At 39.7% G+C, this 16,716-nt stretch overlaps 1 long non-coding RNA gene across 3 annotated transcripts in view; it reads left to right on the top strand.

Moving 5' to 3' along the window:
- LOC145442944 (uncharacterized) overlaps nucleotides 1-15,833 on the top strand; it is a 28,169-nt gene extending 12,336 nt beyond the window's left edge. For 2 of the 3 annotated variants that reach the window (XR_013916189.1, XR_013916188.1), the window contains exons 10-15: nucleotides 2,093-2,224; nucleotides 2,687-2,760; nucleotides 7,266-12,592; nucleotides 13,782-13,916; nucleotides 14,195-14,330; nucleotides 14,393-15,833. This is a non-coding gene — a long non-coding RNA (uncharacterized LOC145442944). The remainder of the gene's footprint in view (nucleotides 1-2,092; nucleotides 2,225-2,686; nucleotides 2,761-7,265; nucleotides 12,593-13,781; nucleotides 13,917-14,194; nucleotides 14,331-14,392) is intronic. The other variant, XR_013916187.1, reaches the window with a different exon arrangement.
- The last annotated feature ends 883 nt before the right edge of the window (nucleotides 15,834-16,716 follow it).

The raw sequence follows: 16,716 nt of genomic DNA, 5'->3' as shown, positions 1-16,716 counted from the left end.
ACATGAAACTGTACTACAACAGTGGTTTAAAATAAAAATGAATGTGTATTACTGTTATGCTGCATATGTTTTACTCTTTAGTTCTGTGAGTGACGTTGCTCGCATGTAAAAATACACCTTAAAGTCATATTTTCCAAAAAATAAAGTCATATTATTGATTTTTTCAGGTCATATAAAAACGGCCCTTGTGATGAGTATTATTGATTTACTCGACTTTGATTTGAGTTGAAAATTGAATTGATTTAATAAAGGGTTGGCGGCTTGAAGCGAGTTTTGTATAAACTTGTATTTGTGATTTGAATATGATTCTAATTGGCATGCAATGAGTTAAATCAAAAACAAACTTCAGATATTGTAGTTTGAGATACCGCTCGCTATCGTCAAGCAGACTTGGCCAACTGGAAAATTTTCAGCTTTTTGAAATTAGGACTACACAAAGTACACAGGTTTGTCTAAATTAGATTAGAATTAGAATTCACGAATTCGGGAAAACCCAGTAATTTGATAAAACTCAGTTTATATCAAATCAGAGTTCATTCTTAAAAGCTTGAGAATGGCAAACTTAGAATAATTCAAATTCTACTTACTGTATGTAGGCCGAACAGCGTGAATCCGTGGCCATAGTAAGTAGCGTTAATGCTACAATAATCAGCAAACAATGGACAAAGTCCTCATGCAAGTTAGTGAGATGTTTTAACTAGAGCCCGGGAGAATATCGTGTCGAAATCACACTTTAAAAGAACAATCATTATCGGCCGTCAGAAGTAAAAGTACCAGCAGTTATTTCATGTCCAATCATAGCAATGGCTGTAATACAGTCAAAATAAAGGCTCCAGTTTTTGAAAATAATGTTAGATGTCATATCCATTGAATATCCGTTACCGGTATCTGTGAAGGTGCTTGATATCGGTATAAGCAGAAAAATTCGATATTGGTCCGGCTATTTCGGCTTTCCGGCTAATTTTGACTATTTTTTGCAATGTCAAAAAATAATCACCCTATTCATGATGCAGCGGCTGTAACATAAGGGCTTTCAGTTTAAAAGTGGTTAATAGTCACCTTTCACACAGGTACAATTTGTTAGAACGCGTAATTAGCTTCCGACGACTAGGGCTGGGCAAAATCGAGTACCTGAGTGATTCGATTCTGAATCGCGTATTATGCTTCGACTCGAGTATTCGAGTATCACTCATTATGGCGTCACAACAAAATGTAATATTTCAAAGTTCAAATATGTACCTTCTGTGCCACCACAAAGAATATAATGCCTGTTATTCAGCTCATTAAAGATGCTTTTGGTATTTCCTCAACACTACCGATTTCATTGCAATTTGTGACAATGTTGTGGGAGGATCATGACTTCAGAAATGTTTTTCCAGTAACCGTCGTAGCTTTATATTATGTGTTTCGTATGCTGCGATACGCCCAATCAAAGTTTCAAGTCTCCCACGTTGGAAATAGCATCCAAGCCATAATTCTCGTTGATAAAATAACTTACAGTAGCGAGGAGCGTATAATTTCATTACTCGAAAAAATTGTCTTTTGCTACTCGACTCGAATCATTAAAATAATTACTTGATTCAGATTCGAGTACTCGAATCATTGTGCCCAGCCCTACCGACGACACCATAGTTGCTTGGTTCACTCCGTAGAATGTCATGATTTTTGAATTTTGAAAAATGAACTGAAATTCTTTACTGATATATGCTTCATTTCTCTGAAATTCCCATATTCTATAAGAAATGGCCGATAATTTCAGACTTGATACGTAGCATCCAGCTGCGACCTGCTGGAAAAAATGTACATGAAATCGCTCTGGATTAGTGTTGCGGTTTTCGGTGAATATTTTAATTGGGTGTATTTTTTATGCTAATGATTGATTGGATATATACTCAGTATGCATATGTATTTTGATAATGTGAGTAAAAACGCCATAGTGAAATCAGTTTAGGATTGTATTTTGTTTCTTGCCCTGGCAATTACGAAAATAATGCCATATTATCTCTCATCAGCTATTATGAACTGTAACCGATTTCCGTTATATGCGAGATGTGGAAATATCTGTTTTCATATTCTGCAATATTGATTACAGGCAATTTTCGCAATGACCTCTCCATTCTGACAATGATCTCTGACACCAGAAGGCATCAACATTGTGTGAAGAAAGTTGGTTATCTGACAAGGATTTTGAAGGAACCGCTCAATTGGAGGTCCAGAATAAAAGGTACATTCGACCCAAATATATCAATATCAGGTCAAACCTCTTAAACAGTTTGCAACCCCGGCATATTTCTGTTTTTTTTTCTAGTGTACAGTAATCGAATATATTATTAGACATCCATTTGTTGTAGGGTAGTGGGGCTGGTTTGCCATACTGAAATGTGTGATTTATGTCACATTCAGATTATAAACTGATAAACTTTTCAAGATTTCATACTTACATCCAGGTGAAATTATTAGTTAGGGCCGGAAACTAGCTTTCGAACGGTACCTTCGTTTTTGACTTCGTGTCCCTGGTGATTCATGGTTCTTGAAAAAGGACCTGCCATTCTTCAGAAATTCCAATCAAAAAATTAGAACTGAGCCCTTTTCATGATGGGGCCATTCTTCAGAAATTCCAATCAAAAAATTAGAACTGAGCCCTTTTCATGATGGGGCATGTTTTGAATTTGTATCTTGATTTCAGGTTGTGTACTACATATACTTGGAAGCCCTTAGTCACTAGAAGATAGTGAGGACAGTCCACTACAGGTTCAGCAGGTGAGCTTGAAGTTAGTTTCTGTGCAGTTGATTGAATTAATTGAATTGATCATTATTGCAGCAACTTGGTAGTAAATTTCCATCACGTCCAGAATAATTATTCTCGTGACCGTATAAACATGTCTTTTTAGAGGTAAAGACAATTGCTGTCTTCAGGGTTAGGGGATCGAACCCCCCTTTCAAAAACCCCAAATTCAAGTTGCTGTCGCGCCGGCGACCAATATCGCTCACGAATTTGATGTACCTGACTCGAAATCTTGGATTGCACGATACGTTGATTGATGAAAGAGAATAGCAGACTTGGCAACGTCCATATGACAACGAAGTTATCAACTAAATACGCACAGTCTTCCTGATCTACAGCGCGAAATGAACTGCTGTGGAATAAGTGACATTCGCAATTACAAACTCGAATATCAAACAATGCCATAGCTAGCTCGTTTAATAAGTCGCTTTGTACTACCGGCGATAATATGTAGGCATGTGACGTAGCGTTATATGTTCCCTCCGAATACTTGGATAATTGTGAAGTCGAGCAGTATTTAGATTTTCGGAATCGGTGCGACATGCAATTAATCATCATACATTCAATTATTATCAGTTCATATAAATTCTAAGCTCTTACGATGGATTGCGGTATCAATTGCGAAGCTTGGCCCGTCTGTGCATAACCTCTCGTTTCAGGCTTTATTTTCAAATAATAAATATGCAAATCGCCTGATTTAGGGAGGAAAATGTTTAAAATTCAACCATTCATGAACATGGATAGAAAATACCAATAGCAATTGGAGGTTTCACAATTTTCGTGGCAACAGGTGACGAACTGACTCACTTGCCTCCCCTGACCCCACGTCACTGATGTAACACACCATATATTAGGTATATACTGCTGTAGTGACCATGTTCGGCTCCACTTACGCACGGGATCATGGGTTCCTGCATTTAAAAGGAGGATCACTACAAAGCCAAGTTCTCGTAACTCGAGGTTCACATGCTCAAATTAGGTTATGCAACCATGATAGTACGAGTTTTTACAGAGAAAATTAGGCGCAACACGATGAATCCCATGTAGTGAGATTGTATAGGTGCTACCAGGCACGTATCCAGAGCGCGAAAAAGGGGGGGTTTTGCGTTACGAAATTGGCTATTATGACGTCATCATTACAATTACTCGTCTCCACGCCATGGCGAATATTTACGATATTCTATAGTTTAATAATAAAAAGAGATTTGCGGTGAGTGGGAGATGTACGAATACGATACAGACATTGCCTGAAAATCGCGTTTCTTTGACGGTATGATTGAAAGAAATTCGTAATTGCTCACATTTAGTCATGAGCCAGCAAACGCCGCCCGTCTCCAAGCGCCTAGTTCCAGCCAGAGATGCGCGAATTTGTTGGTTTTTTACTATATTATGCGCACGGTCGGTAGTATCGCAGCGGCAAACAAGCGCGGAATAAGGCGGTAGCATAAACGAGGGCGATCGCAATCACCACAGAGAGGTGTGGTGTGAACAGTGTACAATGTACATCGCACACGAATGTGTGCTTTTCGATGGCTTTACTAGCCGGACGGCCGAGCGTGCAGTACGCGCGAAGGCAATTACACCTTAATTGCAAGTACGCAAGTCAGTCAATTAATACAAAGTACATTAATACATTGGGATAATAACTTGATCGACAGAGAAACTTGTCAGCCGATATAATTAGGTTAACTATACTACTAGGCAATGTTCCCTCTAATTTTTCGGGAGTCTGCGCAGACACGTTAACTCACTGCGCAGGCCCTTGGACAATAGTGCGCAACCAGCCCCCACATAAGGGGATAAACTGATCTTCTGGGGGGCAAAACCCCCCAGACCCCCTTATCGGGCTATGCGCTTTTTGCCGGTACTTATCATCTACATCGGGGGCCGGTTGGGTGGTTGTGTAGTCTGAACGCGCCAAGCGCGAAAATTTTTTTTCATTCATGATTGAATCGGACAATATTATCGGGAATTGCATATATCTATTGCTGTCCATTTTTATCCTCTCTCTGCTCACATAATCAGATATACCGGTAACGCTGATCGAGTGAGGTGTGTTAGAAAAGGTATGTCCTCTAAATATTAATTAAACATCTTCGGGCGCACCCGTTGGTATAATGACTTCGTTACTTGATGCTATTTCGTGACCTCCTATCAGCTGTGTCAAAAGACATTGAAATCGCTCAAACGTACTAAACTAAAACACGAACACGATTTAAAATTGGTATTTCTCTACTGGCAAATAATGTTCCCTCGCCATGGCATTTTCTTGTTGTGGGACTCGGATCGCCAGCACATGAACATTCAGCGCCAGCCATTTACGGGCCTATGGACAATTAAACTTATATGTATGAATCGAAGTTTTCGGTCAGCATATAGGGCACTAGGGCAGTCCTTTCCGGCCAAGGTTTTCTCGCTGCCGATCGTTTTGGCGCACTTCTCGGAGTCGCATGTCACATAGCCTATAACTGCATATGTCTTGGTGCGTCGTGGAAAGGTAATGGCCGACGCCCAAGTGCCCATTTCTCTTAATCACGCGTATTTTTTGTTGTGGGAAGGGTACCCAATAATCAAGATATTTGACAAAATTAATTCGCGCGCGACGCGAAAAATATTTTGAAAAATTCCCAAAAAATACATCATGATTTATGTTAATTCACGAAATAATTTTGGGCTCCCTTCGATCTCGGCCCCCTAATTGAGGGTTTGGGGTGCGGCAGTTACGGTTCTGAGGAAATCTTACGCAATGTTCATGACACGCGGAGAAGACTATGTGCTAGTTTCTCGCAGATTAACTTCGAGCTAGCCCATTGTTATTTATAACTTTGTTAAACCGTGTTATTTCGCCATTCCCAGAAAATAATGCGCTATTGAAATGATATCAGTATCACTCACGCGTACGAGACCATACTAAAAGAAAAGATTTTTCGTTAGGCACTCGTGATTGCAAAGTCTCATTTCTTCACGGAGCGCAATATTTACCTTTGCGGGCCGCACTTGTACCTCGGTGTAAGATTTCAGCGATAACACTATTTGCCCCTGGCAATGTTCCCTCTAATTTTTCACGAGTTTGCGCGTCTGGGTGATCCCTTGGACAACAGTGCGCAACGACTTTAAAAAAAAACATCACTTCGGATTTTTTGTGCGCAACTTGGATTTTCTGTGCGCAGAGACTGCTTCAGCACTGCGCATTGTGCACGTGCGCAGCTTAGAGGGAACATTGCTACTAGGCCTACTCAATTCTCCCGTTCAGCGACAACACAGGCCTGTATTTGAACGCCAGCAAGCCACCTAACAATCGGGAACGTGGATTGCTAGGCTTGTATTTTGAAATGTGAATGTCAATCGTAGACCATTTCTCGCCAATAATCGCGAAGATGTGGATTTGAGAATGGCATTGTCGTACTGGTGCCGCCGTGTCTGCGTCTCGCTGATCAATCAACACGCCGTGCAATTCTTAATTAGGATTTCAAGGCGAGCAGGTGCAGCGAATTCGCGGGCGATTTCGATTGCCGACAACTTCGTCTTTGCAATTACGTATCGCGTCAGCTAATTAGATTAGATTTTCCTAAAATGGTAGGGGTTTTAGTCCCCTTAAATAACATAAACACGCCATATTCACCTTCTCATACGTAAAAACGAATATGTTAAACTAATAAATTAGCAAATATTAGAGGCTATATTTTACAATTTTTAGGATTTCGAAAAGGGGGGTTCCGACCCCCTAACCCCCCTGGATACGCCACTGGGTGCTACCATGACATCACAAATTTTCAATTGTGATGTAACAGTTGATTGACATGTATGGCTATTTGAGAGTTGAAATGGAAAGAAAAATGGGCAAATATTGCTCTTCAGACGAAAAAGGTTCCCGACCGCTGCTTTAAACGAAGAGTGGTATATAAAGATGAGTCCTGCTACTGACTAGAAATGATTGCAGATACTTGCAGTCTTGATGCGTAGCCGTTGACCCATATAGGTAAGCTGCTTTAAAGTATTTACATGGCATTGCCTTGTTTTAGTATCACAGTTTTCTGTGAATATTCTAATTGGTCTATCATTTATTCCATTACTGGATTGGACTTAGGCTACTCAATGAGCATATGTCTTTTGATTACGCGAGTAAAAATCGATTAGGCACAAAAACCCTAAAATATTCATGAGCTACTTGCTATCATTGCACATGATTATGTATAACAAGATATCCAACTGGAATTTTTTTTGCGCTGTGCGAATAACCTCAAGCTCAGAACTGTTGCTCTGTATATAGTCCGAATTCCATATTTGAGAAGTGTCTCAACAAGGCCTACCACCTTTCATGCCATCAAACAATACGTTGGGATTGCAAATATTAAGGTTGCTCTTTTATTGTTTTTTGATATGAAAATAAGGGGGCGTGTCGAATAAAGTGTTGAGAATCACTGCCCTCTATGCAAGAAGTCGAATTATTTGCATTCATATTTATCAATTTTGATTTCAGGCAATTTCCAAAAACACCTCTCCATTACGACTTGGCTGTGACCTAAAGTCATCAAGCACCGCATCAAGAACGTTGTTCAAGTGCGTGACGAAGATTTTGAATGAAATGCCGAATCGAAGATTCAGCGAAAAAGGTACTATCGCCCCAAGTATTATGTCACACCTCATTCAATAGTGTACAACGCTAGCATCCTTCTGTTTTTGCTGGTGTTCGGTTTCTTGCTACAGTCGAAGAAAAACGAAGAAAAAAAAACGATTTTTAAATTAGAGCAGTCGTTCTCAAACTAAGTGACGTGCCCCTCTTGGGGGAGAGGGCGAGGGGCGAAGCTGTGGTCACCTGAAAATTTTTTTTTGCACTCTACTCGATTTACCCCCAATTTAAACTTATTGCTCTGTCTATAGTCTGGACGTCATAACTGAGATTTCTCTCATCAACAATCATAACCTTCCATGCCGTTTAACTATCTGTTGGTATTGCTAGCATTCGGTTGTATTTTGTGATATGATGATAATGCAGGGGTGGGCAAACTTTTGAGCTCGCGGGCCGCATTCAACATCTGAATCAATTTGCGGGCCACACTATATAAAATTGGGATCATAAACCAAAACGCAATATTGCTGGTATTCGATTATATAGTGAGGACATGGAGATAATATATATGCCTATTTGAAACAAAACAAACATTGCCATGATGATATCGTACACGCGCCAGAAACAATGGTGAGATTTCATAGGCTGGTCGACCTCAATAATCAATTTGTCAAAACTATGGAGATGAAAGTCTGTTGTCCCGATTCTTAGAACAGGATCGAAATTTAAATCTGTGAGCAGTGATCAGTTCATAGATTTACTAATTCCGCTTTGGGTTCAGTTCCAGGACACACAATGCTGACAGCATCATAACCATGTTAGCTTCAAACACGCTTCTACTATATGTGTAGATTTCACGCCCTCTTATCGTCATATCACAAAACGCAATCAGGATGCTATAGCAAACCTAACGGATTGTTTGGGGGCATGGGAGGTTACGACTATTGATGAGAGATTTTTAAATATGAAATTCATACTAAATACAGAGCACTAATTTGGAACTGGAAGGAAATCGCGCGAAGCGCGAAAAAAATTTCGGTTGAGCTTAGCTTCGCGATCCCCTTCAGATGCTTTCATGGCCCCAAGGGGCAAGCGTCGCCCAGGTTGAGACCCACTTCCTTAGAATTATCATGGTGAAATATACTAAGAAAAAGTTTAATCAAGTCCCTGCATTAATTCGATTTTTAGTACGCATTTTATCAATATTTTTAATAAGTTTCTTTAGACTCTCGCGGGCCGCACAGAAGGGAGTTGTGGGCCGCATGCGGCCCGCGGGCCGTAGTTTGCCCACCCCTGTGATAATGGGATTGGAATTTTTCACTATCATAAACGGGGCTTGCCTAAATAAGTTTGAGAGCCACTGTTATTGACGGTAAGCATAATTTATTAAAATTATGAGATATAGACACCATGCAATAGGACAAATGCATGATATCAGCATATTATACTCAGTCGTGATGAAACTCATGACTATGTTGACTAATCATGACTATGTTAGTCAAAACTCTTGACTTGGCTACTTTAGCACAACACACTCACATTCCACAAAGGTGCCATAAATACTCCTTGCTCCATTACTTATCTTCGTAAAACCTTGCTTACATGAGAGATTGACATGAAACAATCTCCTTGTATATACCTGAAAGGTATCTTTTCTTCTTAACACTGGTCTTGCAGAAGTGATCGGCTGATCAGTTGACTCTTTGCGCATACCAAAATGTGTCTTTCTCTCCTCGACACTGGACTTGCAAAAGAGATTGGCACTCAGTTGACTCTTTGTGGATACCAAAATGTGTCTCTTCTCGGCACTGGTCTTGTAAAAGAGATTGGCATTCTACTGACTCTTTGAGCATACCAAAATGTGTCTTTTTCGTGACACCGGGCTTGTAAAAGAGTTCGGCACTCAGTTGACTCTCTGGGCATACCAAAACGTGTCTGTTTCTTCTTAACACTGGGTTTGTAGTAGAGATTAGCCTTCAGTTGACCAGGCTTGATGGTCGACTAACTAACTTTTTTTTTTTAATACTTTTAGTAGTGGATTTCAAAAAGTGAGTAGTTCCAGTTGCGGATATTGAAAAGTAAGTAGTGCTAGTTCTAGTTTCACATTTGAAAAACATATTAGTTGCCGATCAAATAGAAAGCAGGTACCGTCATTTTGCCGGAATCGATATACCGGTGTTCTGTTTAATGAGGTTTGAATAGTATATTCATATTGAAATGAACCCGAATATTTTCGGCTGACACTCATCAGGGGTAATCGTCAGCAATAGTCAATTGTGTATTGATGTTCCTTACATCCAAGAAGCTGTTCAATGAGTTTTGTGCACGTGCAGCCATTACTAGCTCTGAGTCATCAGTCCAAACAGTGGCGTACCCAACGGGTGAGTTTTGGGGTCGAAATATCTCCCATTTCAAACTCGAAACCCCGTCGTTTTAAGAAGTCGATTCTAGGTATAGTATTTCCGATAAAATAAAAATTAATGTGTTGCCTAGGAGAATGAAATCCAGTTCAGTAAGGGTCTTAACATTCAATGACTTGGGAACCTCTACGCCAGAGGTTGGCAATTAATTTTCTGAGAATGAGAAGCAAAAAGTACGTTGGCGGGCTAAGTCGAAAGTTTGCACTGTACTGTGCGGTGTATTCATTTTTAAATGTCGTTGGTTCTAGTTTCAGTTCTAGTTGAGAGTTTTGAAAATTGAGTAGTTCTAGTTTTAGTTCTATTTGCGCTTTTTGAAAATCCAGTAGTTTGTACGAGTCTGCAGCTAGCTCTTCGCGCAAACCAAAATGCGTCTGTTACTCATAAATTTTGACTTGGGAGTTAATGGCACAACACACACAACCCACAAAACATAAACGTGCCTTGAATATTCCTTGCTCCATTACTTTTCTTTGTAACACCTTGCTTGCGTGAGAGAATAGTACAGAAAAATCTCCTTGTACGTACCTGAAGGTGTCTTTTCTTCTTTACACTGGTCTTGCAGAAGTGATCGGCAATCAGTTGACTCTTTGCGCATACCAAAATGTGTCTTTTTCTTATCGACACTGGACTTGTAAAAGAGATTGGCATTCAGCTGACTCTTTGCGCATACCAAAATGTGTCTCTTCTCGGCACTGGTCTTGTAAAAGAGATTGGCATTCTGCTGACTCTTTGTGCATACCAAAATGTGTCTTTTTCGTGACACCGGGCTTGTAAAAAGAGTTCAGCAGTCAGTTGACTCTTTTGGCATACCAAAACGTGTCCTTTTCTCCTCGACACTGGGCTTGTAAAAGAGATTGGCATTCAGTCGACTCTTTGCACATACCAAAATGTGTCCCATTCTTTTCGGCACTGGTCTTGTAAAAGAGATTGGCATTCTACCGACTCTTTGTGCATACCAAAATGTGTCTTTTTCGTGACACCGGGCTTGCAAGAGAGTTCGGCAGTCAGTTGACTCTTTGGGCATACCAAAACGTGTCCTTTTCTTCTCAACACTGGGCTTGTAAAAGAGATTGGCTTTCGGTGGACTCTTTGCGCATACCAAAATGTGTCTGTTACTTATAAATCTTGACGTGGAGACTGTTATACTTATAAATCTTGACGTGGAGACTATGGCACAACACACTCAAATACCACAGCGGTGCCTTGAATATTCCTTGCTCCATTACTTTTCTTTATAACACCTTACTTGAATTTGAGAATGAGACAGAAAAATCTCCTTGTACATACCAAAAGGTGTCTTTTGTTCTTAACACTGGTCTTGCAGAAGTGATCGGCAATCAGTTGACTCTTTGCGCATACCAAAATGTGTCTTTTTCTTATCGACACTGGACTTGTAAAAGAGATTGGCATTCAGCTGACTCTTTGCGCATACCAAAATGTGTCTCTTCTCGGCACTGGTCTTGTAAAAGAGATTGGCATTCTGCTGACTCTTTGTGCATACCAAAATGTGTCTTTTTCGTGACACCGGGCTTGTAGAAAGAGTTCAGCAGTCAGTTGACTCTTTTGGCATACCAAAACGTGTCCTTTTCTCCTCGACACTGGGCTTGTAAAAGAGATTGGCATTCAGTCGACTATTTGCACATACCAAAATGTGTCCCATTCTTTTCGGCACTGGTCTTGTAAAAGAGATTGGCATTCTACCGACTCTTTGTGCATACCAAAATGTGTCTTTTTCGTGACACCGGGCTTGCAAGAGAGTTCGGCAGTCAGTTGACTCTTTGGGCATACCAAAACGTGTCCTTTTCTTCTCAACACTGGGCTTGTAAAAGAGATTGGCTTTCGGTGGACTCTTTGCGCATACCAAAATGTGTCTGTTACTTATAAATCTTGACGTGGAGACTATGGCACAATACACTCAAATACCACAGCGGTGCCTTGAATATTCCTTGCTCCATTACTTTTCTTTATAACACCTTACTTGAATTTGAGAATGAGACAGAAAAATCTCCTTGTACATACCAAAAGGTGTCTTTTGTTCTTAACACTGGTCTTGCAGAAGTGATCGGCAATCAGTTGAATCTTTTGCGCATACCTAAATGTGTCTTTTTCTTAGCGACACTGGACTTGTAAAAGAGATTGGCACTCTGCTGACTCTTTGTGCATACCAAAATGTGTGTTTTTCGTGACACCGGGCTTGTAAAAGAGATCAGCATTCAGTTGACTCTTTTGGCATACCAAAACGTGTTCTTTTCTTCTCGGCACTGGGCTTGTAGAAGAGATTGGCATTCAGTCTACTCTTTGTGCATGCCAAAATGTGCCTCCTTTTTTTCGGCACTGGTCTTGTAAAAGAGATTGGCATTCTGCTGACTCTTTGCGCATTCCAAAATGTGTCTTCTTCGTGACACCGGGCTTTTGAAAGAGTTCGGCACTCTGTTGACTCTTTGGGCATACCATAACGTGTCCTTTTCTTCTCAACTTGAAAGAGATTAGCATTCGATCGACTCTTTGGACATACCAAAACATGCCTCTTTCTTGGCACTGGGCTTGTAAGAATCTAATTCTGTTCAAATACTGATATTTTGCTGGAATTGCTTCTCTTTTCCAGAGATGTATTATTTGTCAAGACATGTTTTGCTGCTGTAGCTATTTTTTTAGTGCTCAACATGGAAATATGAAGATGACGAAGACTAATTTCAAGATTTCGTACCACATCTCTACCAAGGAGAAATCATAAGTTCAAAAAGACTTCCAGAGGACTGTCACCGGGTATCCAATTTGAATCAGAATGATTCATATCAGGTGGTAACTCTATCCATGGTAAGATTTGTTCTTGGTCTGTTTACACGCTACTTTATGTTCTTCCAATGGCTATATTACATAGCTGGTCCTCGCCATTGATATCAATCAGTTAGCTATGGTATCATCCGGCATTAGTATGCATTTGGTGAACACTGAATGCAATATTTATTTGTGAATGAATTGTAACAAGGGTGACCTAAAAAACGGAAGATTTTGACCTAAAAAAAAATTTTTGACATTTTTGATCTAAAAAAAATTAGTGTTTGACTCACGTATGCAAATTAGGTGTTTTCGCCCATAATTTTTAAATTGTGTTGTACTTATCTACATTTGTGGTTGGAACTGTCTTCCAGTAGTTACATAACGTATTATGGTGGAAATAATTTAAATTTGTCGCAATACGACGAAAAATACTTTCCTACATTCTCGGTTAGAAAGTGTCTTCTGTCCTTACCAAGTAGCTTGCCAAGAAAGGAGAAAGAACGTTCAACAGCAGCAGTTGTTGGCTGACAAACCGTGTTGCTTCATTCTGACCATGTTGTCTGCATCACAATTTTACGTCATGCGCTTCTTGATATAAGAATTAAGAACCATGCAATGCCTAATCAGTCTTGCTTCAGTTAGGGTATTGCGTTACGTTGATCATAACACCATGTCAACCCATTTGTTTCATTTGACCGTTTATGATTCACAATGGGCCGTATACAACGGTGGGCCTATAAAGTAGGCTACAAGCTTTGAAATAGCTAATGACTAGTTCATTGACAGTGCAAAATCTACGATACAAACGAAATGCAGGGGTCAAAACAATTTTGAATTTGTAAACAATTTTGACATTTTTTGACCAATTCAATTATATTTTGACAAAATATTGACTTATTTTGTCATATCAACAAAAATCGCTCTTATAACATAACCGATTTCCTTCTATGTAAAAAAATGATCATTTTGGTTATGTTTTTCGAATTTGAAACGAAACAGAATGAACACTCAACATCTTTTGACTTCTTGCCGGAATTTGTTTGGGAATCCGGCCTGCCAAGCACGTCTTTCCCATATCAGGCCCGCCAACTGGAGAAGTTGCTCATCATTGTTTTATACTAGTGATTTTGATAATATTACACTCTAATGCTTTGACGTTTTCTACTCGATTCCTGTTGTTAATGCTTAGTGGTCAGCGCCACCACCTAACCCTGATGCATTCTAGGATAATATCATGGCATTGAATGGAACACCATGGAGTTAGCAAGAGTACAAAAAACTTCGGTTAAGACGAGCATCCTGAGATCTAAGAGGTGAACGAAGGTGCATGAGTAAGAAAGAAGTCAACGTGTGTTGTCCGGTATGAAAAATTTACTTTCAATAATAACTATTATAACTATTTATATGTGAATGTATTATAACACACAACTGATTTGTAAAGAAATGATCATTCTGGATATCTTTTTGGGTTTTAAAACGAAAAATAATATCTTTTGACTTTGCTTGCTAATGTTGAAATAAATCTTGCTCTACATTTAGCGATATTGATAATATTACGCTTTCGGTGCATCTGGTGTGTTAAAATTGAATTCTTTTGTCCATGCTCATCTCCATCTCCTATACCCCGATGCATTTTAGGATGATGTCATCGCATTCAATGGAACACCTTGCAATTTACCAAGCGTATAAAAGACTTCCGTTAAGACAAGCATGCCGAGACCTACGATATGAAGAAAGGTGCATGAGTAAGAAAGCAGTTGCCACGTGTTTTCCGGTATGAAATAATCTCTTTCTATAATAGCTATAGTAACAAATTACCTAATTTGTACTGTGTAGGTATGCATGAGATTTCGGCATCCGACAGAGCAATCTGTGCTGGCGAAGTTGCAAGAATGGTCTGTGGGGACAACACCAAAGCAAGATTCTGAAGGTACAGTGAATTTCTCATAGCTGTGCGTCTGCACAGCTGGCCATCCGTTCGGTTCCACACCACATGATTAAGAGTAGTTGCTGTGTACTTTGAAATAAGCGCGGTCTCGTCTTAATTTATCACTGGGGTTGAGCAAAATCGTTAACACAAGTGATTCAATTCGGATTCAGGTATTGGGCGTCGGGTATCACTCAGTATGTCGTCACACCAGCATGAATAATGATATGTCAAGTTCAAATATGCACCTTTGGTGAGATCACAAAGACGATAATGCCAGTTATTTATATAAAAAATGATTTGGTTTTTCTTCCGACTGTAGTTCTTTATTGCACTTTGTGACAAAGCTGTGGGTTGATCACAACTTTACAGACATGTCATCTCCACTAGTGTGTGTAGCCTTGTACTACACGTTTCGTATGTTGCGATATGACCAATCAAGGTTTACAGCCTTCCATAGTGGAAAATAGTATCGAAACTATATTCTTGCTGATAAATTACCTCTTTGTGGCATGAGACCCGTCATTTCAGTACTCGAAAAAAATCGAATCATCATGCCCCAGTCCTTCTCAAGTCCTGTTTATAGGTACTGTTCATTGTGATTTTGTCAAACTCAGCCATGCCTCCAAGCCAGTGGCTCTTTGCTGTGTTATGTCAAGCCATATATTGCTATACTAAGGTTCGTAGTTTTTGGTACAGCTTATTCGTCGGCATGGGTTGTTCTTGTCTTAGTGTTCTGTGTTGACCAAAGCACAATCTCCGGGATTGTCAACATACAAAAATTTGACATATCGCTGTTTTATTACTTGGCAATAGTAAAAAAAAATTCTTATTTGAATTTATTGCTCACATATATTTTTTAAGGCATTGGAAAATCTTCCTCCGTACGAATCTGATAAAGGGATCTTCTGAAATCGAATACAACCATTACCAGATGTGTTCCTCCGCAAAGAAACCATTCCTCTATCTTATCGCTGAATGGGACCATATCCTGATCGACATCTAACGCAGCCTAGATATATTATGCCAGTCGACTCACTCGGACTGGACATGTGTATATGGCGTTTAGCATCCTCGCCTACTGTGTGCATATTCTCGAGCATATTTCCGTCCAGGTCGAAATCGTTTACTCCTTTGTCAACGCAATGTGTTGTCTCCACATTTCTGCTCAAACACTCGGCTTGTTATTCCACATATATCATGCTGATATTGATCTTTTCATTGTACATTTCACTGGTGGTTCCTCCTAACATTGCGAAAAAAATTTCTGATGCTGATTTTGTTCAATGTTTAATTTCTGATTTGCATTATGCAGCATTTCCATATGAAAATATACCGCTTTTAATTCGCTTTCATTTTTGCTTTTGATCTCATGGGTTTGCAAAGAGATTCCAGTTTGGTGATGAAGGATTCAATGAAATGATCGGTAAACGGTCAGTCGTGCTGAAAGTACTCTACAAAGTTGTAGGATTTGTGAAAGGAAACTCAACTCGGTGCGGTTGTAGAAGTAATGGCTTTTGGTACGACTCCAAACTACTTGAAGCAGGGGTGGGCGAACTTTTTAGCTCACGGGACGCATTCAACACATTAATCCATTCTCGCCGCACTATATAAAATTGGGAGTATAAACAAAAAACGCGAACATTTACGGGGTTTCATAAGCTGGTCAATCTCGACCAATTTTAAAAAATATGGATGAAAGGCGGTATGTCCCGATTCTTATTAAAGGATGGAGATTCAATCTTGAGCAATGATCTGTTGAAAGATTTGCTGGTTTTACTTTCGGTACAACTCCAGTAATCAGTGTTCACAATGCTGACAGTGTTAACCATACGGTAGCTTCATATACTCTATCACTAAAATACGTATATTTTCAGATTTTATTTTTGACAGTTTTGACATCGCCCTGAATTCATACTTATAGACTAGAATTTACCATGTAAAACGCTTCGGTTTGGTACTTCTTATGAAACGGAAGTCGCATAACATGCAATATCCACACTGTGCCATCAAACAGCAAGATTTGAATCCGAATTGATGACGATGTTTGTGACCAAATTTACCCGATACATAACAGTAGAGCTTCTGCACTTCATAGCAGTGTTGGGATCAAGTCACTACCTTCGAGTCATCTCGAGTCATTGCAGATTTTGACTCCAGTCAAGTCAAGTCACTCGATTTTCAGAGGTGACTCGAGAAAAGTCAAGTCACCCGATTTTTGGAGGTGACTAGA

Source organism: Botryllus schlosseri, chromosome 7 (assembly GCF_051294905.1).
Source record: "Botryllus schlosseri isolate E-star chromosome 7, Bs_hap1, whole genome shotgun sequence".
NCBI classification, from domain to species: domain Eukaryota; kingdom Metazoa; phylum Chordata; class Ascidiacea; order Stolidobranchia; family Styelidae; genus Botryllus; species Botryllus schlosseri.
The sequence above is the reverse complement of the archived record's forward strand: the minus strand, read 5'-3'. Positions and strand labels throughout refer to the sequence as shown.